Here is a 20,514-nt window from a genome sequence, read left to right as displayed (position 1 = left end):
ACTGTGCCACCAGGGAAGCCCCCATTGGTAATACTTTTGATTCTCATTTTCTGGCTCCCCAGTCTCCAACTGCTTTTGACCCTATCACTCAAGATTGAGGCATCTGGCTTTACCTCTGGGTGACACACATTCCTTAGTCCTGGACAGCAAAAGAAGATGTCATGAGAATGTGGGTCTTTCAGACTTAAAGTCAGGGTCTAGGAGTGTAGTTGGAAGAGGTATTGGGATGGGGGTCTTGGGGTCAGATGAATCATGTCAAATACTCAATGTAGTGTTTCCCCTACAAATCCTTCTGAGGTGTGCTCTTTTACTCCCTGATTTTTCCTTTTTTGCCAGTCCCTGACCACTACTCCCTTAACCCTCCAGATACACATACACTATTTTCTATTCTACCACCTTTCTCTGACTTGCCTTGCTCTGTGTGTATGTGCAGCAATATTGCCCTTACGAGTGGCGTTTGGGTAAGTACCCCTCTTCTTTCATTTCCTTGACTCTAAAGTGGTGCTAGTAACACTCCTGGGATTTGGGGGAAAATTAAATAACACAATGTATACAAACTGTCTTGTATCCTGCCTAGGACACAGTAAGTATACCATAAATTGTAATCAATGCTGTTATGTGACTCAGTTAGAATAGGTTATGAGTTCCAGAGTGAGGATACAGAGGGGCAGATTAGGCCAGAAAGATGGAGGGCAGTGCAACCTTATCATATTAATGTAGGCAAAAAACTATAGTTGAAGTTACTTTTGTATGTTAAAAATGTGTATTGTCTAAGTATATACATACTAGTAGCATATATTACATATTTTAATATATATCAATCTATATATATATTAGTATGTATTATTAGTAATATATTAGTAGTAGTATATATATTAGTAGTATATATAGATAAATAGTATATATTTTTATATATACTTTAAGTATATTATATAAAATATTATATATTCACTGTACTTTAAGTATATTATATATACTTAAAGACCAGACCAAGGCCAAAGATTAAGCTGTCTGGCCAGATAGAGGCAGCAGGAATGAAGAAGTACTGGCGATGGTTTGTAGGGATCCAGAAAGTCTAGAAGGAAGCAGAGACAATCGTGGTCCAGGAATGACAGGAGCATATAACACGGGAAAAGTCCTAAAAGATGACAGGCTGGCAAGCTTGCAAAAAGACTAGATTTTAAACGTTCTCACCAGACAAAATCTTTTATGTGACATGACAGAGGTGTTAGCTAATGCCATGGTGGTAATCATGGCAAAATATAAACGTATCAACTCAACACATTGTACACCTTAAACATACCAATGTTATATGTCAATTATATCTCAATTAAAAAAAGAAATCGCTACAGCCAGAGTGGGAAGGACCATGGGTGCTCAGGCATCGACTACTTGTCCTCTCCCGTGGTGGCAGCACCCACTTAACGAGGATGGCTATGGCTGAATGTTATGTGTGGGGACCAACCAGCTTTTTCTGGATCACACAGCCAAGCTGGAGAATTAGAATTTGATCCCAGCACTTTCGAACACCAGCTGCTCTGCAGAGCGAGCTTTTCACCACATCCCACATTCCTCTAACACATGTTTTCTGAGAAATCTTCAGGAAAGAGCAGATACTTGAGCTAGCTTTTGAAAGGCATTCTCAACAAAGGGCCCTGAATGGGAGAGCACGGCAAGTTTAGAGAAGTTAGGGCAGAGAGTGTTTGAGTATAGGCACAAAGCAGATGTGAAAATGGAGCCGGGGCTTTAAAAAAAAGTACAATTTGAGGTCCCTGAGCTAAGTGTAAATGCTACTCGGGAGTCCTGGAGTTACTGAGGAGATCGTTAGAAGATGTGAAGCAGGAGTGACGTGATGAGATTTGTGTTTGAACGTGTAATGAATGAATTGGAAGGGAATTCAGCTGGAAACTAGTAGATCAATTAAGAAATATTTTAATGAATGATAAGAAATGTCAAGAAGTCCAATGTAGGAAGTGTTTGTGATGTTGGAGAGCAGGGGATAACTTTGACAGATATTAAGCACATTCAGTGTAGGTAAGTGAGGGGGGAGGGAGGAGTTGATAAATGAGACACTTGACACAGGAGGAGTGACTTCTGCTACCGAGAGATTCGCCAGGTGGCTTGAGGACTCTGCTTTATCAGGAGAGTTTTGGCAGATAATGTGCACCTTGCCAGAACTCAGGGTACTACAGAGATTTCTAGGAGGAATCCATTCATGGCATTCCTACCTTGTGAAGTACAGGGAGACACTCAGATCTTATTTAACAGTGAGAGTAGATTTACCTTTGAATTGCACCTTCTCTGAATCACTGTTACATACAGAGTGTTGTTGAGCTCTAAAGCACATTTGGTTCAAATTTATAGTTATACAACAGGTATTTTTTTCTGATACTGAATATGAGGCCTTGAAAATACTATGTTAAATAGACAGACCATTCCAGCCTATTGTGGCATGTCTGTAAGTACCTGTTCAGTTCATATATTCTGTATATACTCTTTAAGAAAACAGCACCATCTGCCATGATGCACCCAGGGCAGCTAGTTATTTCTGTAGGTGTTGAAATGGATATATATTTGGCTTTGTCTTTGTCTATGATTAAATGTTATTGAGTATTAACAAATAAAACCCTTTATGACTTTTTTCCGAAAATCGAATGCAGCATGATATAGAACTTAATACCCCTAATTGCAAACTAACAAGAGCTGCTTTTACAATTACTTCAATGTTTGTATGGTTATGACTCATGAACAAATTACTTTCATGGTTGGGTTGTGTTTATACAAGGCAGGGTGTGAATTTTAAAAATGGATCAACAAGATGGGACAGATTTAGGTGTGGACATATTTATGTAACATGTTTAAATATGGGCATAGAGAAGCAGAAAAACAAATACCTCTTTTGGCATGCTCAGTAGTTAAAGAAGATTTTGTGCACTATTGTATTAATAAACATTTATGGAGATTGAATGAAAATTGGCATCAGGTAGGGTTCTGGCAAAAAGCCGTTTAGTAGAGTCAGTTGAAAGCTAGTGACACGTTAAATCCTTAAGAAAATATGGAATAATGCCACTTGCAAATCCGTCACTTACAACAGATGGAATGCAAGCTCATTCCAAATGGCAGACTACTCAACAGTGGCAAATGAAATTAAACCAATAATGGTAGTATGAATCTGTGAAAAAAGGAAGTAGACATACAACCCAAGAAATTCAAATGGAATATTACTACTGTGTTTCACATCTGGTAATATACCTCACTCACAGGTAATGTTCTAACTTCCTTGAGTGATTGTTAAGTCATACTGTTTGTCCTGTTCTGTGCTCATAGGCCCTTTTGCAAATACAGCCCAGTTATTGTTAATGCATTTAACCCAAGTCTGAGTCTGTATCCCTCAGACTTTAAGAACAGACACTATGCCCAATGCAGTCCTTACATACGGTAGGCTCTCTGAAGGGCTGACAAGGTCTGAAATGACTCTTTCCAGAACAAGGGTTAAAAACCTGAATCTTCTCTGTGGTTCTGAAAACATTCCATGTTTCTCCTAACCAACTCTGCCCATGGGTAACGCCAGCCTGCTTATAGGCAATCTCTGAGCAAGTTCAGAATTGTGCAGTAAATAGTACACGATGCATTACCATTTATATTACAGCTAAATTGGTCTTATTAAGAGATTAACTATAGGACAAAAGATAACTGCTAGAGGCTTAAGAATTCTCTTTAAAAATGTGTCCTTAAGGAGGAGCGTAGAAAAAAGAATTATCATCCAGCTAACAAGATGTTTAGGAGGCAGTGCTGGGGGTAGACATTGTATAACAAAGGGGCTTGGACATACTACATAGATGTGTATCCTAGTAAGTGTTCCATGTATACATATAATTATTTACATGGGCTAAATCAGAGAGACGCCTGCATCGTATTCCACTTTTATTTTCTTTCTTGAGATTTTCTGTTACTAATAATTAGGAGACTACATCACATTGTTTGTCACAGGCTCAAATCTTGATTCAGGATTTCTGGGATTTCAGCTCTAGGTAGATAATCAGCAGCGTCTTTGGGGAACTTTTATAGAGAACAGCTTCTTCTTCCCCGGAAATACTTGGCAAAAATTGTGATTTAATGTTCTTGCCCTGAGCTTAGTGGCATTCTCTGATCTTCCCATCATCCTTGCTCATTTCCCAGAGGCAATGATGCTTCCCTACTTCCTTTGGCTACCTTCTCTCTAGAGGGTAGCTAATATCCATGCTCTTAGGTACAGAATCACAAGGTTTTTTCAGGGGCTAATTTGTTGCAGTAAAGTTTCTCAGAATCCTTGGAGACTGTCTAGAAGGTATACGTTTTCCTGATGACTGCAGAATACTATCCAAATGATCCCTTAAAATATCTTCACAGGTACTGCATTGCAAAGCTATTCAGACCGGAAGTGTCAAAACTCTGGTACCCATACACAGTAAGAATCCTGATGGATTTTTCATATGTCCCTGCCATAAATCTGTGAGGGGTTATGGACTTTGTCTTCTTTCTGTCTTCTATCCACATATCCAGTCCTGTTCATTCTACCTATTTAGCAATCTCTTGAGTCTTCTCTTTATCCCAAGCACCTTTACCATAGCTGAGCCACCTGCTGTAAAAATCTCTTTTATTTCCCCACATGTACCCCTAATCCCTTCCGATCATTCTTCATACAATAGCCGAGGTAACTTTATAATAGTACAGACCTTATTATATTCTTTTCCTAGTTCAAACCCTCCTAATGACTCCTGATTGTTCTTAAAATAAATCCGAATCCTTAATGTGGTGTCTAAGGCCCTATCTGGTCTTAGACCTGTCTACCTCAATAGCCTCATCTTTTGTAAGGCTCTCTCTTGAGCTGTGATCTCTGGCCATCTTCCGAGATTTCCCTCCTGTCTGCCTCAGGACCTTTACGCATGCTCTTCCCTCTTTTGGAAATACTTTTCTACACCCTCCATCCACTCCTTTATTCAGCTAACTCCTACTAGTTCTTCACTTTTTAACTTATATATCCTTTCTTCAGGGAATCCTTCATTGACTCCGGTTCACGCCTTCTGAATAGCTAAGGTCACTAATTATACACTCTCAGCACAATGAACTTCATTAACCAATTGTCACTGACATTAATTGTTTTATGCTTATTTTCTCCTTTAGACTTTAAGCTCCAAATGAGAATAGACTGTATCGTGTTCTTGTTTATAACATTTACACCACTGTTTTCCCTATGCCTAGCTTGGAGCATTGCAACCAGTAGGTGCTCAATATATATTTATCTGTCACTTGCTAAGTGTCTCTGGAAGTGCATGCATAGCCTTTGGTTCAACAAGGTAAACTTGAACAACAACTCTAATAGTTTCTGATTATACTATTAAGATTTTGGAGCATATAAAAAATCCAATTTTTCTCTTATTTTTTGGTTTGGACAAAACTGCTCATGTTTATAGCTTGTCCCTGGGAAATTATGTCTTTTTCCTTTAATCTCATGTGATGCCTGTACAATATGTAGATGAATGTTTGGTGAATTCTTAAATGCTTAAGAAGGCTTTCCACTGCCCTAATTCTTTGTCTTCTTTAGCATCTCTAGTGATTTAGCTATTTCGTTTGGTTGTTCTCTTGGTTTAATATTAACCTCTGAATTCTAGGAGCCTGGTACCAGTGTCCTAAAGATCTGGACTGGAGGATACTTTAAATGACACATCACCATGTTCTACTCACAACTATTCCCCTTTCCCTCTGGACTATTTATCCTCTTCTGTAGGGTGATTTGCTTCTCAAGCTGCTACATTGTCTAGAAGGGTATTGGTGACCACGCTCATCAAGTCAAAAGCTGCCTTTCAGAACCAAAGTATCTAGTCATTCTTCCTGCCACAGAGCTCACTAGGTCCCATGCAATTAAAATTCAGAATTGAATTGTCTTTAATGAGTATAATATTGATGCTATCCAAATTAAATATGAGTGATAAAAAATAGACACAGATTGAAAACCATGTTTGTACTTCTTTCTTATCTAGATAAGAAAGTAGATAAGAACTACTTACTAAATGGCAATGTTTTTATAACCTCTCTTTGGGTTTGGAATATATGTAATTTTTAAAACCATGTCATATAGTCTGAAAGGGCATCTGTTTATGATGAAAGAAAAAACCACAGGAATCACATCTTCTCTTATACCTGATTTAAATAATATTTACTACCTGTATGTGATTATACTGATAGCAAGATACTCATGTTTGGACACACATACCAGACTGGATTTTTATAAGTAGTTACTGCTAACTGGATTGCTCCTGTGTTTCTTTCTGGACTGTATGATACAGCAGAAATTCAGGAATATGTTTTGCTTCTCTTTTCTTCTTTCAAACCTTTCTTTCTTTCTTCTTTGAAACCTCCATCTTTCAGAGGTTTCAAATTAACAAAGGTTAATAATGAGAATAATTTCTTTAGGTATTAACATATATGTCCTAATTTAGAATGATATAAAGATAAACACATTTTATGATTTTTTTATTCTAGATTTCATTTAATTTTCAGCCTTTAAACCTATGAATGTTGAAAACTGTGCTTGGGCATAGATTTTGTGCCTCTTCATGAAAAAATGTGATCTCTGGGCGAAGTTCGATAATGATTTATTTCTCTGGCTTATACCCAAAACATTTTCCTTCAGTTATTTATTTTATTTTTAATTTAATTCTTCAAGTCACACATAAATATGTTCTCAATGCACAAGATGTAAACAATGCAAATAAAGTAGACGTCCCTCTTTGTAACCCCACGTCAATCTCCTAATCTCATTCCCTTTCCCAGCAGTGACCATGACTAAATGTTTGATATGTGTGTTTGTTAAACTTTAAAATTTATTTCATGCATATATATATATATGCTAATACATAGGTTAAATTTATCATAAAAATATATCATGACCTAAATCAAATTACTCTTTTGCTTAAAAATCTCCCGTGGCTTCTTACTTTACTTCATACCTTATTTTACCATGGACCTCACCCTGGCCTCCACGGCCCTTCACGATCTGATCCTTGCTTGCTTCTCTAACTCATTTCCTACACTATCCCATTTCTTTACCAAGGTCCAAGAACACTGGATCATTCCATCTCTTTAATACATTCTGTCTTGTTAATACCCTGCATGTTCCTCCCTTACAGTATGTTCCTGAGCACTTTTCTTTACCTGGAAGAGTCCACACCCAACATTTACATGGCTAGTACTGCCTCATCATTCAAATCTCGGCTCAAATACCGTTTCCTAAGAGAAGTCTTTTCTCAGAGGCTATTCTGGTCATTTTGTCTCCTGCTAGGTACTCTCGAGCTAACTATTCCGTTTGAGTATTCACAGCACTTACTACTCAGAATTTTGTAATGGAGACAAACAAAACAAACCGTGATTGTTATCTGCTTTCTGTACTAGAATAGAAGCTTCATGAGGGCAGGGTCTTTGGCTTGTTCATCTATTTATATCTCCCATGCCTACAATGGCACCTGACACATAATAACTGATTGTTGAGCAATGAGGACTAGAGAGCAAAGAAAGTCCTGTCATGTCATGGTTCGTACCATGATGGAGGTGCAAGTTCTATTTATAGTTGTGGGTAACGAGTAAGTTACTTAACTTCTTTTGAGTATTCTCATGTTTACAATACTTATGATAACAATAGAATCAGCTTCGTCAAGTTGTTGTCAGACTGTTAACTGGGATAATGCGAGCAAAGTGACCGGCCTTGAACCTGGCATATAGTATGTGCTCAGTGGTCGTTAAAAGGGGAGTGACGGGGGACACAGGTATATGTATAACTGATTCACTTTGTTATAAAGCAGAAACTAACACACCACTGTAAAGCAATTATACTCCAGTAAAGATGTTGAAAAAAAAAGAATAAAATGAGGTATTTAATTCTTTTTTTTTTTTTTTTAAAAAAAGGGGAGTGACGTTAGCATCATGGCTGGAAAGTGTCCCTCTTTTGTGCCCCACCCCCAACCCCAGAAACAATTTGGCATCTATCCATGGAAAAAAAAAGTGCCTTGGTTGGAGCTGTGGGATTCAGCACCAAACACAAAGCGACCTGGCAGGAGTCTCAGCCACCCACGTGTCAGATGATAGGCATATAGACCTCAGTCCCAGCTGTGGACACTGCAGTGGCTCCAGCCCTTCTTGGCTGTGGTCTTGAAGCCCCTGGAAAACACTGTCTTAGCCAATCACTCGCGGATGAGAAAGCCTTCATGGAAGTCCAGCTTTAAAGTAGAGAATTTCCAGCATAATACTGGAGCAAAATATAGGAGTTTAGGTGAAGTGGAGAGGGTAAGAGGAACAGTTTGGCTTTATCCGTGTCATTTCTGCCTCGAGGTGGCATGGCTTAGGGCAAAGAGAAATCTTTTTGGCCCTAATAAATAAAGTCAGGATGAAAGAGAAATTATTACAATTGATGATCACAGAAATACAAAGCATTCTAAGAGGATACTAGGAACAATTATACACAAACAAATGGGATAACCTAGAAGAAATGGATAATTTCCTAGAAATATATGACCACCAAGACTGAATCATAAAGAAATAGAAAATCTGAACAAATTAATTACTAGTAAGAAAGTTGAATCAGTAATCAAAAATATCCCGACAAATAAAAGCTTCAGGACCAGATGCCTTTCCTGGTAAATTCTACGAAATATTTGAAGAAAAATTAATGCCAGTAACTTCTCAGACTCTTCTAAAAGTTGAAGAGGAGGGAACACTTCCAAACTCATTTTACGAGGCCAGCATTACTCCAAGACAAAGCCAGATAAGGACACTATGAGGAAAGAAAACTACAGACCAATATCTCTGATGAATATAGATAGAAAAATTCTCAATAAAATATTAGCAAACAGAATTCAACAGTACATTAAAAGCATCATACACTATGATCAAGTGGGTTTTATCCCTGGAATATAAGGATGGTTCAACATATGCAAATCAATAAATGTGATTCACCACATTAATAGAATGAAAGATAAAAATCATATGATCATCTCAATAGATGCTGACAAAGCATCTGACAAAACACAACATCTTTCTATGACAAAAGCTCTGAACAAATTGGGTATAGAAGGAATGTACCTCAACATAATAAAGACCATTACAGTAAGCCCACAGCTAACATCTCACTCAACAGTGAATGTTTGAAATCTTTTCCTCTAAGATCAGGAAAAGATAAGGGTGCCCACTCCCACCACTATTATTTGACGTCTTACTAGAAGTCCTAGCTAGGCGGGAAAAAGAAATAAAAGTCATCCAAATTTGAAAGGAAGAAGTATAAATGTCTTTGCAGATATGATCATACATATAGAATATCCTAAAAACTCCACCAAAAAACTGTTAGAACTCATCAACAAACTCAGTAAAGCTTCAGGATACAAAATCAACATGCAGAATCAGTTGCATTTCTATGCACTAACAACAAAATCTCTGATAAATAAAGAAAACAATCCCACTCAAATATAGTATCAAAAACAATAAAATACTTAGGAATAAATTTAACTAAGGAAGTGAAAGACCTCTACACTGAAAACTATAAGATTTTGATGAAAGAAGTTGAAAAGACACAAACAAATGGAAAAATATCCTGTGTTCATGAACAGGAAGAATTAATACTATTAAAATGTTCATACTTCCCAAAGTGATCTATAAATTCAGTGCAATGCCCTTCAAAGTTCCAATGGCATTTTTCACAGAAATAGAACAAACAATGTTAAATTTTGTATGGAACCATAAAAGACCCCACATAGCCAAAGGAATCCTGAGAAAGAAGAACAAAACTGGAGACATCACACTTCCTGATTTCAAACTATACTATCAAGCTATATTAATCAAAGTAGTATGGTACTGGCATAAAAACAGACATGTAGATCAATGGAACAGAATTGAGAGCCCAGGTATAAACCTTCCCATATAAGGTTAACTAATATTGGGAAACAAGAATACTCAATGGAAACAAGAATACTCAATGGGGAAAGTCTAGTTTCTTCAATAAACAGTGTAGGAAAAACTGGATAATTATATGTAGAAGAATAAAAATGAATTCCTATCTTAACACCAATCACAAAAATAAACTCAAATGAATTAAAGAAGAGACCTGAAACCATAACACTCCTAGAAGAAAGCACAGAGAAAAAACTCCTTGACTTTGGTCTTAGGAACAACTTCCTGGATATAACACAAGAAGCACAAGTGACCAAAGCAAAAATAAATAAGTGGGACTACATCAAACTAAAAAAAAGCTCCTGCACAGCAAAAGAAGCAATCAACAAAATGAAAAGGCAACCTACAAAATGGAAGAAAATAATGACAAATCATTTATCTGATGAGTTAATATCCACAATATATAAGGAACTAATACAACTCAATAGCAAACCACAAACAAATAGTCTTATTAAAAAATGGATAGAGGGACTAAACAGACATTTTTCCAAAGAAGACCTCCAAATGGCCAAGAGCTACATGAAAAAATGCTCAAATTTACTAATTATCAGGGAAATGCAAATTAAAACTACAATGAGATATCACTTCATACCTGTTACAATGGCTGTCATCAAAAGTACAAGAGATAACAAGTGTAGGTAAGAATGTGGAAAAACAAGAGCCTTTGTTCACTTTTGGTGGGAATATAAATTGGTACCATATGATTCAGCAATCTTACTTCTGGGTATATTTTCCAAGGAAAGGTTATAAGAAACTGAAGAGATATCTGTACTCCAGGTTCCCTGTAATATTGTTCACAACAGCCAAGATATGGAAATAACCTATGTATCTGCCTGTAGATGAATGAATAAAGAAGAAGTGGTATATATACACAATGGAATATTATTCAACCATTTGTGACAACATGGATGGACCTTGAGGGCACTATGCTAAGTGAAATAAGTGAGACAGAGGAAGACAAATACTGCATGGTATCATTTATTTGTGGAATCTAAAAAAAACTAAACTCATAGATACTGAGGGTAGAATAGTGATTGCCAGGGGTTGGGGTTGGAGAAAATGGGGAGATAGTGGTCAAAGGGTATAAACTTCCAGTTATACGAAGAATACGTTCTGGAGATCTAATGTATTCCATGGTGGAAATAGTTAACAATAATGTATTATATACTTGAAAGTTGCTAAGAGAGTAGATCTTAAACGTTTTCACCACAGAAAAGCAATGGTCATTATGTGAGGTAATGGAATTATTAACTAACCCTACTGTGGTAGTCATTTCACAATATAGAAGTGTATGAAGTCAACACATTGTAGACCTTAAACTTAAACAATGTTATATGTCAATTATATCTCTATAAACCTGGGAAGAAAATGACAGCTAAAATTTGGTGTCAACTCCTAAGTGATATTTGAGACCTCTCATTTTTTTCTTTACTGCTCTAACTGGGTGTTTCTTCCTAGGGAGGGAAAAAAAAAGAGCTGGTTTTGTTTTCTTTTTTTTTTTTAATTTAAGAACTGTGATAGGGTAGGAAGGCAAAGATAAACTATTGATACATTGGAAACCCATCTCCCTTTGCCCGTGGATGGATCTACCTCCTCTCTTGCACTTTTTAAAAAAATTGATGAGTCTTTAAATTCTATAGTGCTTGCTCTATATCTCTTGCACTTTTTTGAAGCAATTCAAGTATGAATATAGGAGGGGGATCAGGAAAGAGAACACACTAAAATTCCCTCTTTTATTAACCATATGGTTAAATGTGTACTGTTAGTGGAATTCAGTAACTCTACACAGTTTAGTCTACCCTCAGTGGGCGATTAGCCATATGATAAGCAGCAAACCTGCGATGGAGACAAAAAGATAGTCAGTTTGTTAGTTCAGGACTAATGTTTGCCTATTTCTAGTACACAGGATTTAAGTTTATCTGAAATTATAGACAAACCTTTCCTACCAGCCAAATAATCCTCGGTTGTTTACAAACAATTGCAATTTGGAGTCCTACTTTATTTGCTCACGAAGACAAACAGGAAGGGGAAGAAGTGAAATTCTTAAGACTCGGCAATATAAACAATTGACCGATGAAGGGACACAGACTATTCTAGCCAGGTTCTCCCCGGTCCTCTTACCCTTTCATTCTCTTATTTTCTTGGAATTAAACCAGAATGACATTGATCTGGTTAGCAGGAATTTCTCTTGTTTAAAGATTATTTCAAACAAGGATGGGGAACGATACAAAATGTTTTCCTTGTGTAAAGGCATAAACTGAAAATATCCAAGTCTCAGTCCCCACTTCAGCTGTCAGTAACAACCCCTGATGGAGAAGGCTTTAATCTGGGAAGTTATAAGGACAAGATTAGCTGGGAATGTTTGACCTTACAATTCGGAAAAAGAAATCTACTATATAATGAACTACAGCACCTCCAGATTAGAGAAACTATAAGCAACATGTAGTAGATTCTCCTGTTAATTCTTATTTTTCTCTTAACTAAAGAGTCAGTGAAATCCTTAGCTTGACCTATCATCAGGGGATTTGCTGCTTGTATCTAATTTTAGATTTCTCCTCTTGCTTTGTCTAAGCTCTGCTGATTCCCTTCTCTGTGTGCCTCGGCCTTTCAGTGGCATATTTCCTTTCATAAGCACCTTGCCACGGGTTCTTAGGTAGAGTCTGGAGTGGAGCCAGATGCACAGGATCTGATCCCAGCCATGCCGCTTCCTGTGTGGATTTTCATATTAAGTCATGTAACCTCACAGTGCCTTGCTTTTCTCCTTCTAAATGAGACTTATCTGGCAATTTCATGGGGTTGATGTATAGTTCAGCTGTTATCTTTATTTCTAGTGGAAGATTTGGTTTAGTTTCATCTGCATTTGTTCAGATTTCACTTTAACAAGTTTTTGCAATGGCATTCTTTTTTTTTTTTGAGGATACAGATGTCTTTTATTAAATCAGACATTAAAGACATTTGCAAAAATGAAGAATAATATCACTCTTCTCACTATTTTTCTGTTTTAGAAAACAATTATTTTTCATAAAATTGTTATTTGTGTTAACATGCAATAGATTATATTTTTATATAAATACATAAATATTTTCTAAATTTATCAGTTTTAATTTCTGATATGTAGTAGATAATAATAGATATAACTCACATATACCAAAGCTCCTCAGGGTCCTGAATACTTTTTAAGAGTGTAAAGTCCCTGAGAGGAATAGTGTGAGAACCACTGCTCTAAGATTAGTCAGGAGAATGAAAGAGAAGAGTCCTTGCCCTCATTCTAGTTGGAGTATGCAGGTGAACAAATGGATAAACATGACTTCAGATTGTACAAGGCTCTAAAATAAATGAGGTGATGTGATACCTCATCGGTAAAAGTGCTTTCAATACTAAGCTCAGGGAAGGCTTCTCTGAGAAAGTTATAATTTGGCCTGAGACTTAAAGAATGAGTAAAAGTGACCAACTAAAGAGCCAGAGGAAGAGCATTTCAGGTAGCAGGAGAAAGAATTACATTAATCTGAGACACAAAAGGTGTGCATGTTTGAGAGCCAGAGATGAATGGGGCCAGTGGGACTGGAGTGGAGTGGTCGTCAGAGAAAGCAGTGCTAAAGGTTGCAGAACTAGACAGAGGAGAAGGACCTTGGTGGCCACCATTTGGATTAAAACGAAGTCCACTGGGAAGCCACTAAAGGATGAAATAAGGGACTGTGTAATGTGATGAAGATGTTAGAAGGTGACTGGCTGCTGTGTGGAGGCTGGATTGCTGGGTAGTAAGAATTGAGGCGGGGAGACCAGTTAGACAGGCAAGACTGGCACAGAAAATGGCAAGTGGCTAAGCCAAGTGGTGGCCATGGGGATTGAGAAAAAGTGAAAGATGCCAGATATACTTTGGAAGTAACAATAGGATCTGCTGATGGAATGGATGTGGGGAATGAAAAAAGGGAAGAATCAAAGTTGATTCCTAGGTCTTTGAGTAGAGCAACCAAGTGATGACAGTGCATTTGCTGAGATGACCCATCACTGTATAATCACCACACATTGCCACACCTTCAGCCCCCTTGCACCTCTGCATCAAACCTGCCTGGTAAAAATCTCAAACCTGGTCCAATATAAATCGCCACTGACTCTTCATTTGCCCCTGTGCAATGAAACATGATGGAGAAAAAAAAGCACACGCACAAGCTGACTGATCTCACTTTAGGACCTCAAACTTCAAGTGCACCTTTGTCCTGCCATGCAATCCTACTATAATTTCCTAGGTAATTCACCCTCCTGCTCTCCTAGGTAACTATTTTGTATCTTCTTCTCTCTCCTTTAACCTGCAGTACCTCTCCACTCTCCATTTCTCAGCTGATAATGACCTTGCTTTCTATTTCAATTAAAAATGAGCTTCCACACCTCTGGCTACATCTGCCAACCTACTTAAAATGGACCCTTCTGCCCTTCCTCCAACTGCAGTGGATAAAATGTCTGATCTTCCACCTATGACCGCAGTCTCCACTTGAACTCTGGATCCCCCCTTCCTTGCCTAATTGTGAACATTGCTCCAAAGGTAACATCTGTCTTTCCGGAGATATCAGCCAGCATCTGCAGCACTCTTGTTAAGCTTTCACTCCCTCCATTACACTGTAATTATCCTTGTCAAGGTCATCAATAACTTCCACATTGTTTTTAAAAATTTTTATTTATTTTAATTAAAAATTAAAAAAAATTTTAATACAATTTTTAAGGGTTACTTTTCATTTACAGTTATTATAAAATGTTGGCCATATTCCCCATGTTATACAATACATCCTTGAGCCTATCTCACACCCAGTAGTTTGTATCTCCCACTCCCCCATCCCTGTGTTGCCCCTCTCCCCCACCCCAGTGGGTCTGCTTCTTTTTTGTTATATTCACTAGTTTGATTTCAACAGTATTCTTTTTTTATTTTTATTGGAGTACAGTTGCTTTACAATGTGTGTTAGCTTCTGCTGCACAGCAGAATGAATCAGCCATACATATACATGTATCCCCTTCATGTAGGACACTACAGTGCATTAAGTAGTGTTCCCTGTGCCGTACAGTATGTTCCCACCAGTTGTCCGTTTTATACATAGTATCAGTAGTGTATATGTGTGAATCCCAATCTTCCAATTCCTCCTACCCCACCCCTTTTCCCCTTGGTATCCATATATTTGTTCTCTATGTCTGTGTCTCTATTTCTGCTTGGCAGTTAAGGTCATCTATACCATTTTTCTAGATTCCACATATATGCATTAATATATGAAATTTGTTTTTCTCTTTCTGACTTACTTCACTCTGTATGACACTCTCTAGGTGCAAACACGTCTCTGCAAATGACCTAATTTCATTGCTTTTTATGGCTGAGTAATATTCCATTGTATATATGTACTATATCTTCTTTTTGCATTCTTCTGTTTATGGACATTTAGGTTGCTTCCATGTCCTGGCTATTGTAAATAGTGCTGCTGTGAACATTGGGGTGCATGTGTCTTTTTGAATTATGGTTTTCTCTGGGTCAACAGTATTCTTTTTAAAATTTAATTAATTAATTAATTAATTTTTGGCTGCGTTGGGTCTTCGTTGCTGTGCGCGGGCTTTCTCTAGTGGCAGTGAGTGGGCGCTACTCTTTGTTGTGGTGTGCAGCCCTCTCATTGTGGTGGCTTCTCTTGTTGTGGAGCATTGGCTTTGGTGCGCGGGCTTCAGTAGTTGTGGCGCACGGGCTTAGTTGCTCCACAGCATATGGGGTCTTCCTGGACCAGGGCTCGAACCCGTGTCCCCTGCATTGGCAGGCAGATTCTTAACCACTGCGCCACCAGGGAAGTTCTCAACAGTATTCTTGAAGAGGCTGTTTTTAGCATTATATTCTGACAACTGCCTGTACTAATTGTTTGTTGCTCAAGAAACAGTTTGTATAATGGACATTATTGTTGTTGTTTTATTATTATTTTCTGTTCAACAACTCTTTCCCCTTAACTTTTAAATAGCATCTGGTTTCCTTTTGGGGAATTCTCTCACCACCTTTAGGTAGTTTGTCAGTCTTGAAGATGCTTACTTCTCCCCCTCAAACCTAATTGGGCACTCCTGGAATTCTGATAATTTAAGTAGTGGGCAGAGTGACAAATGAACTAAAAATGGTTGAACCTATTCACTCCAGCTGTAGTGCACCTGGATGAACTTCTCAAGTAACTCCTTCTAACTTAGACTCTCTAAAAGACATCTGATTGCTACCCGAGTTTTTCTGGTAGTCCTGAGAGTTCCCCCTACATCCATCCGATGCATTATCTTTTTATATACTTAAGCTGGCCAGAGTAAATTTCTTTTACACAAAGTTGATGACTCTCCTCTCTGATACAGATTCCTTCTCTCTGTGTTAGTGCTGCAACTCTGCTTTCTACCCACATGTTCTGTGCCCACCCCAGTGTTTTGCTCTGTTGTATCCTGTGTACTCTGGCCAGCTGCTACTGTGTTCTTTCCCGCTGCAGCCATTGCAAGCATATTTTATTCTACTGCATTTGGTAGAAAGAATCATTTCTTGATTAGTATCTGAGTTGAAAATGGTTTCTCAGTTGAGCAAAATTACCAGAGGTGTACTAGACTTGTTTTAATGGCCTGCTGTTTCCTCAGCCCTTCCAAAGCAACCTGCTGAGGTCCTTGTTCACTAATGAATGGGCGTGTTACACTCATGTATCATGTGACCACACCATCTGGCTGATACTTACTGGGCCATGGATGTGCAGGTACCCCCAAGGCAGCAAGTCCATGTTTCAGCAAGGCAGAAACTTATGACTTGCATACTCTGGCTCAAAAAAATGTGAAGAAAGCCAATCAGATCCATCTCTTAAGAATTTAGAATTGGGAAGCAGACCTGCCTAAAGCAGTTAACCTTAGGGACATACATCAAAATGATGGATGAAGAGTTGCTAGTGTATACAGGGGGCTGAAATACTCACTTGGAGACATGTACAAGCTGAAGCAGGAAAGGACCCCTGAAAGAGAGGCAGCTGAATGAAGCGGTCTTGCAGAAAAAAGCAGAAATGTGTGAAAATGTGATCTCTGAGGGGGAAACAGGTTTGGTTTCTGATGGCTGTCCTGGTCTAGTTCCTGTGAGGCTAGCTGTATAGTACTACCTCTCTCAAATTTATGAGATCTTTATATATCCTTCAAATATTATATCCTGTCATGTTTTTCCTATGATTTGTGAAGCCACAGTTTCCTGATTAAAGCAGATATTATAATGCTTCCTATGTAACATCAATAATTCTCCTCTTTGGGAGTAGCAGGTCAGAATATTTCTGTTAAGTCACTTTATAGTCATTATGTGTGAGCTACAATAACATGGGAATTTTCTTGTTATTCTTGTAGCTTTTTATTAAATTATTGGCTTTATGTATGCCATCCCTCTTCCTAGATGGCCTTTTCATCCTACGGTCAAGCTAGTAGTGATCTGTACCCACTATACCACTAGGCATTGGTAGCTATAGTCAGTGTAGCCCACCAATTCTGTGTGACTCATTCAAGAACACCATGGTTCAATTAGATATTTAAAGCTCTTCAATTTTTCCTTTTAGAGGAAAAGATAAATTTGAGTTTTTAATGGAAGTGGGGCAGTTGCTTCATTCAAATGCTAACTACCTTCCCCCTTTGGAAATGCTAATCCCTTTGAAAAACACTGTGGAAAATCTTTTAGGAGTTTCTTGGAATCATGCAGTTACAATCGCACAATGACCTTTACAAACTCGAGCTACTGAAGTAGTATTGTGCGGTGGCCAGCACCATGCGTCTGGAGTCATATTTGGTTTGACCTTAGTCTTTACAACTTATTAGTTGTTGCTTTGGTTAAGTGCCTTAATTTCTCTGATCTGCATATTTAAAATGGTGACAATGATAGTACCTATGTGTAATTGCTAGGGTGTAGGGTAATCTACTATAATAACAAAACCTCCAACTACAGTGGATTTGTAAATATAGGAATTTATTTCCAACTCACACAATAGTCCAAAGGCAGGGGAACATTTAGAGCAGGAAAGTGGCCCTATAATTCTCATATATAGCTACTCCTTGTGGGTTCAAGGTGGCTACTATAATTTTCATTATCTCCAGTTAGCAGAAAGGTGAAAAGGATGAAAGGATCCTGTGACAGCTGTTATACAGGAATACCTGGGAATTGAACATACATTACTTCCTTACTTGTTGCTGAAAGGTCACCCTTAGTTCTCAGGGATGTTGCAAAATACGTTCTTTGGGTGAGAGACCACGTGCCCAGCTTCAAGACTGGGGAAGATGAGAAGAATGGCTCATAAGGTCATTTAGTTTTCTGCCAAACCTACTCTATTTTCTGAGTGTTAACTCTGTGCAAATAATTTAGTTATACGAACTTATTTAAACCTCACAAAGTTCATATAACTAAATTATTTGCATAGAGTTAACACTCAGAAAATAGAATAACAAATTATGTAGATTCCCAGTTACACGTCATTTCATTTCCAAAAGCGTTTGAGTTATTTCTTTGGGAGGAAAACAGAAGTTTTCTGTAAAGAAATCATAAACACAGTATAGCCCAGTATCTAATCCAGGATTACATTTGTAAAAAATCCCGATAGGTAGGTAGCTTTCATACTTTTCTTTTTGAGTATTGATGCTTTTTTTTTTAAACATCTTTATTGGAGTATAATTGCTTTACAATGGTGTGTTAGTTTCTGCTGTATAACAAAGTGAATCAGCTATACACATACATATATCCCCATATCCCCTCCCTCTTGCGTATCCCTCCCATCCTCCCTATCCCACCCCTCTAGGTGGTCACAAAGCATGGAGCTGATCTCCCTGTGCTATGCGGCTGCTTCCCACTATCTATTTTACATTTGGTAGTATATATTAGTCCATGCCACTCTCTCACTTCGTCCCAGCTTAGTTGCAGTATTCAGAATTTATTTTTTCTTTCTTTTTTTTTTTTTTTTTTTGGTACGCGGGCCTCTCACTGTTGTGGCCTCTCCCGTTGCGGAGAACAGGCTCCGGACGTGCAGGCTCAGCGGCCATGGCTCACGGGCCCAGCCGCCCCGCGGCATGTGGGATCCTCCCGGACCAGGGCACAAACCCGCGTCCCCTGCATCGGCAGGCGGACTCTCAACCACTGCACCACCAGGGAAGCCCTATTTTTTCTTTGATTTAGAGTTATTGGGAGTTTTTAATTTAAAAAAAATTATTTTGTGAGTGAAGCAATATTTTTTTAAAAATCAGACTTTTGTTGTAAAGTTCTGATTTTAATGAATTTAGTGACCTTAAGTTTTCTTTTTAGGCAACAGTGGTACAATGGTGGAGAAAGTTGTCAAAGTGTCTCCTCATTTTTGGCTGGATGTGATAAATCTTTTTGCTCATAGCACACACATACCTACTTACTTCACCTCCAAGTTACTTTTTTGGGGACTTTTTTTAATCAGCAGTAACATATCCTGATGATTTCAAGTCTGTAAGGAAATGGATAATACTCTCTTTAAAAAAAAATTAGGTAGCTCATCTCAGATCATTCTAATTACTGCAGCAGCTTCTTAAAATTCTTCTATGCCATAGGGCTTCCCTGGTGGCGCAGTGGTTAAGAATCCGCCTGCCATTGTAGGGTACACAGGTTCGAGCCCTGGTCCGGGAAGATCCCACATGCCATGGAGCAACTAAGCCCGTGCGCCACAACTACTGAGCCTAGGCTCTAGAGCCCGCGAGCCACAACTACTGAGCCCGCGTGGTACAACTACTGAAGCCCACGCGCCTAGAGCCCGTGCTCCACAACAAGAGAAGCCACCACAATGAGAAGCCTGCGCACCGCAACAAAGACCCCATGCAGCCAAAAATAAATAAATAAAATAAACAAAAATTCTTCTATGCCATAATTATCTGTATAAATGTGAACCTTTTGTAACCATTCCTTTGCTTTTTATTCTCATTTGGTTCACGAGTACTTGGCATATTGTTTTCAAAGATAGCTACAATTTCTCCCATCCCATCAGCCCCATAGTGATATGACTTTATCACTCTTACTATTTAGTTAGTTAGTTTTAAATTTTTGGCTGTGTTGGGTCTTCGTTTCTGTGCGAGGGCTTTCTCCAGTTGTGGCGAGCGGGGGCTGCTCTTCATCGCGGTGCGCGGGCCTCTCACTATCGTGGCCTCTCTCGTTGCGGAGCACAGGCTCCAGACACGCAGGCTCAGCGGTTGTGGCTCACGGGCCCAGTTGCTCTGCAGCATGTGGGATCTTCCCAGACCAGGGCTCGAACCCGTGTCCCCTGCATTAGCAGGCAGATTCTCAACCACTGTGCCACCAGGGAAGCCCCTATCACTCTCATTATTAAGAGATGAAGTCTCTTTCCCCTCCCTTTGGTCTGTGCTGGTCCTGAGATCTACTGTGACCAACGGTGTGCAACAGATGTGACATTGCGTGACTTCTGGCTCTAAGTTTTAAGAGGTCTTGAGGTTTCCATTTTCACCCTTGGAGAGATGTTCAACCTAGACTACCAACTAATAAGAGCAGACCAAGATAACCAAGTGTAGATAAAGGTT

This window comes from Grampus griseus (assembly GCF_964374135.1).
Source record: "Grampus griseus genome assembly, chromosome: 18".
Classification (NCBI taxonomy): domain Eukaryota; kingdom Metazoa; phylum Chordata; class Mammalia; order Artiodactyla; family Delphinidae; genus Grampus; species Grampus griseus.
The sequence above is the reverse complement of the archived record's forward strand: the minus strand, read 5'-3'. Positions refer to the sequence as shown.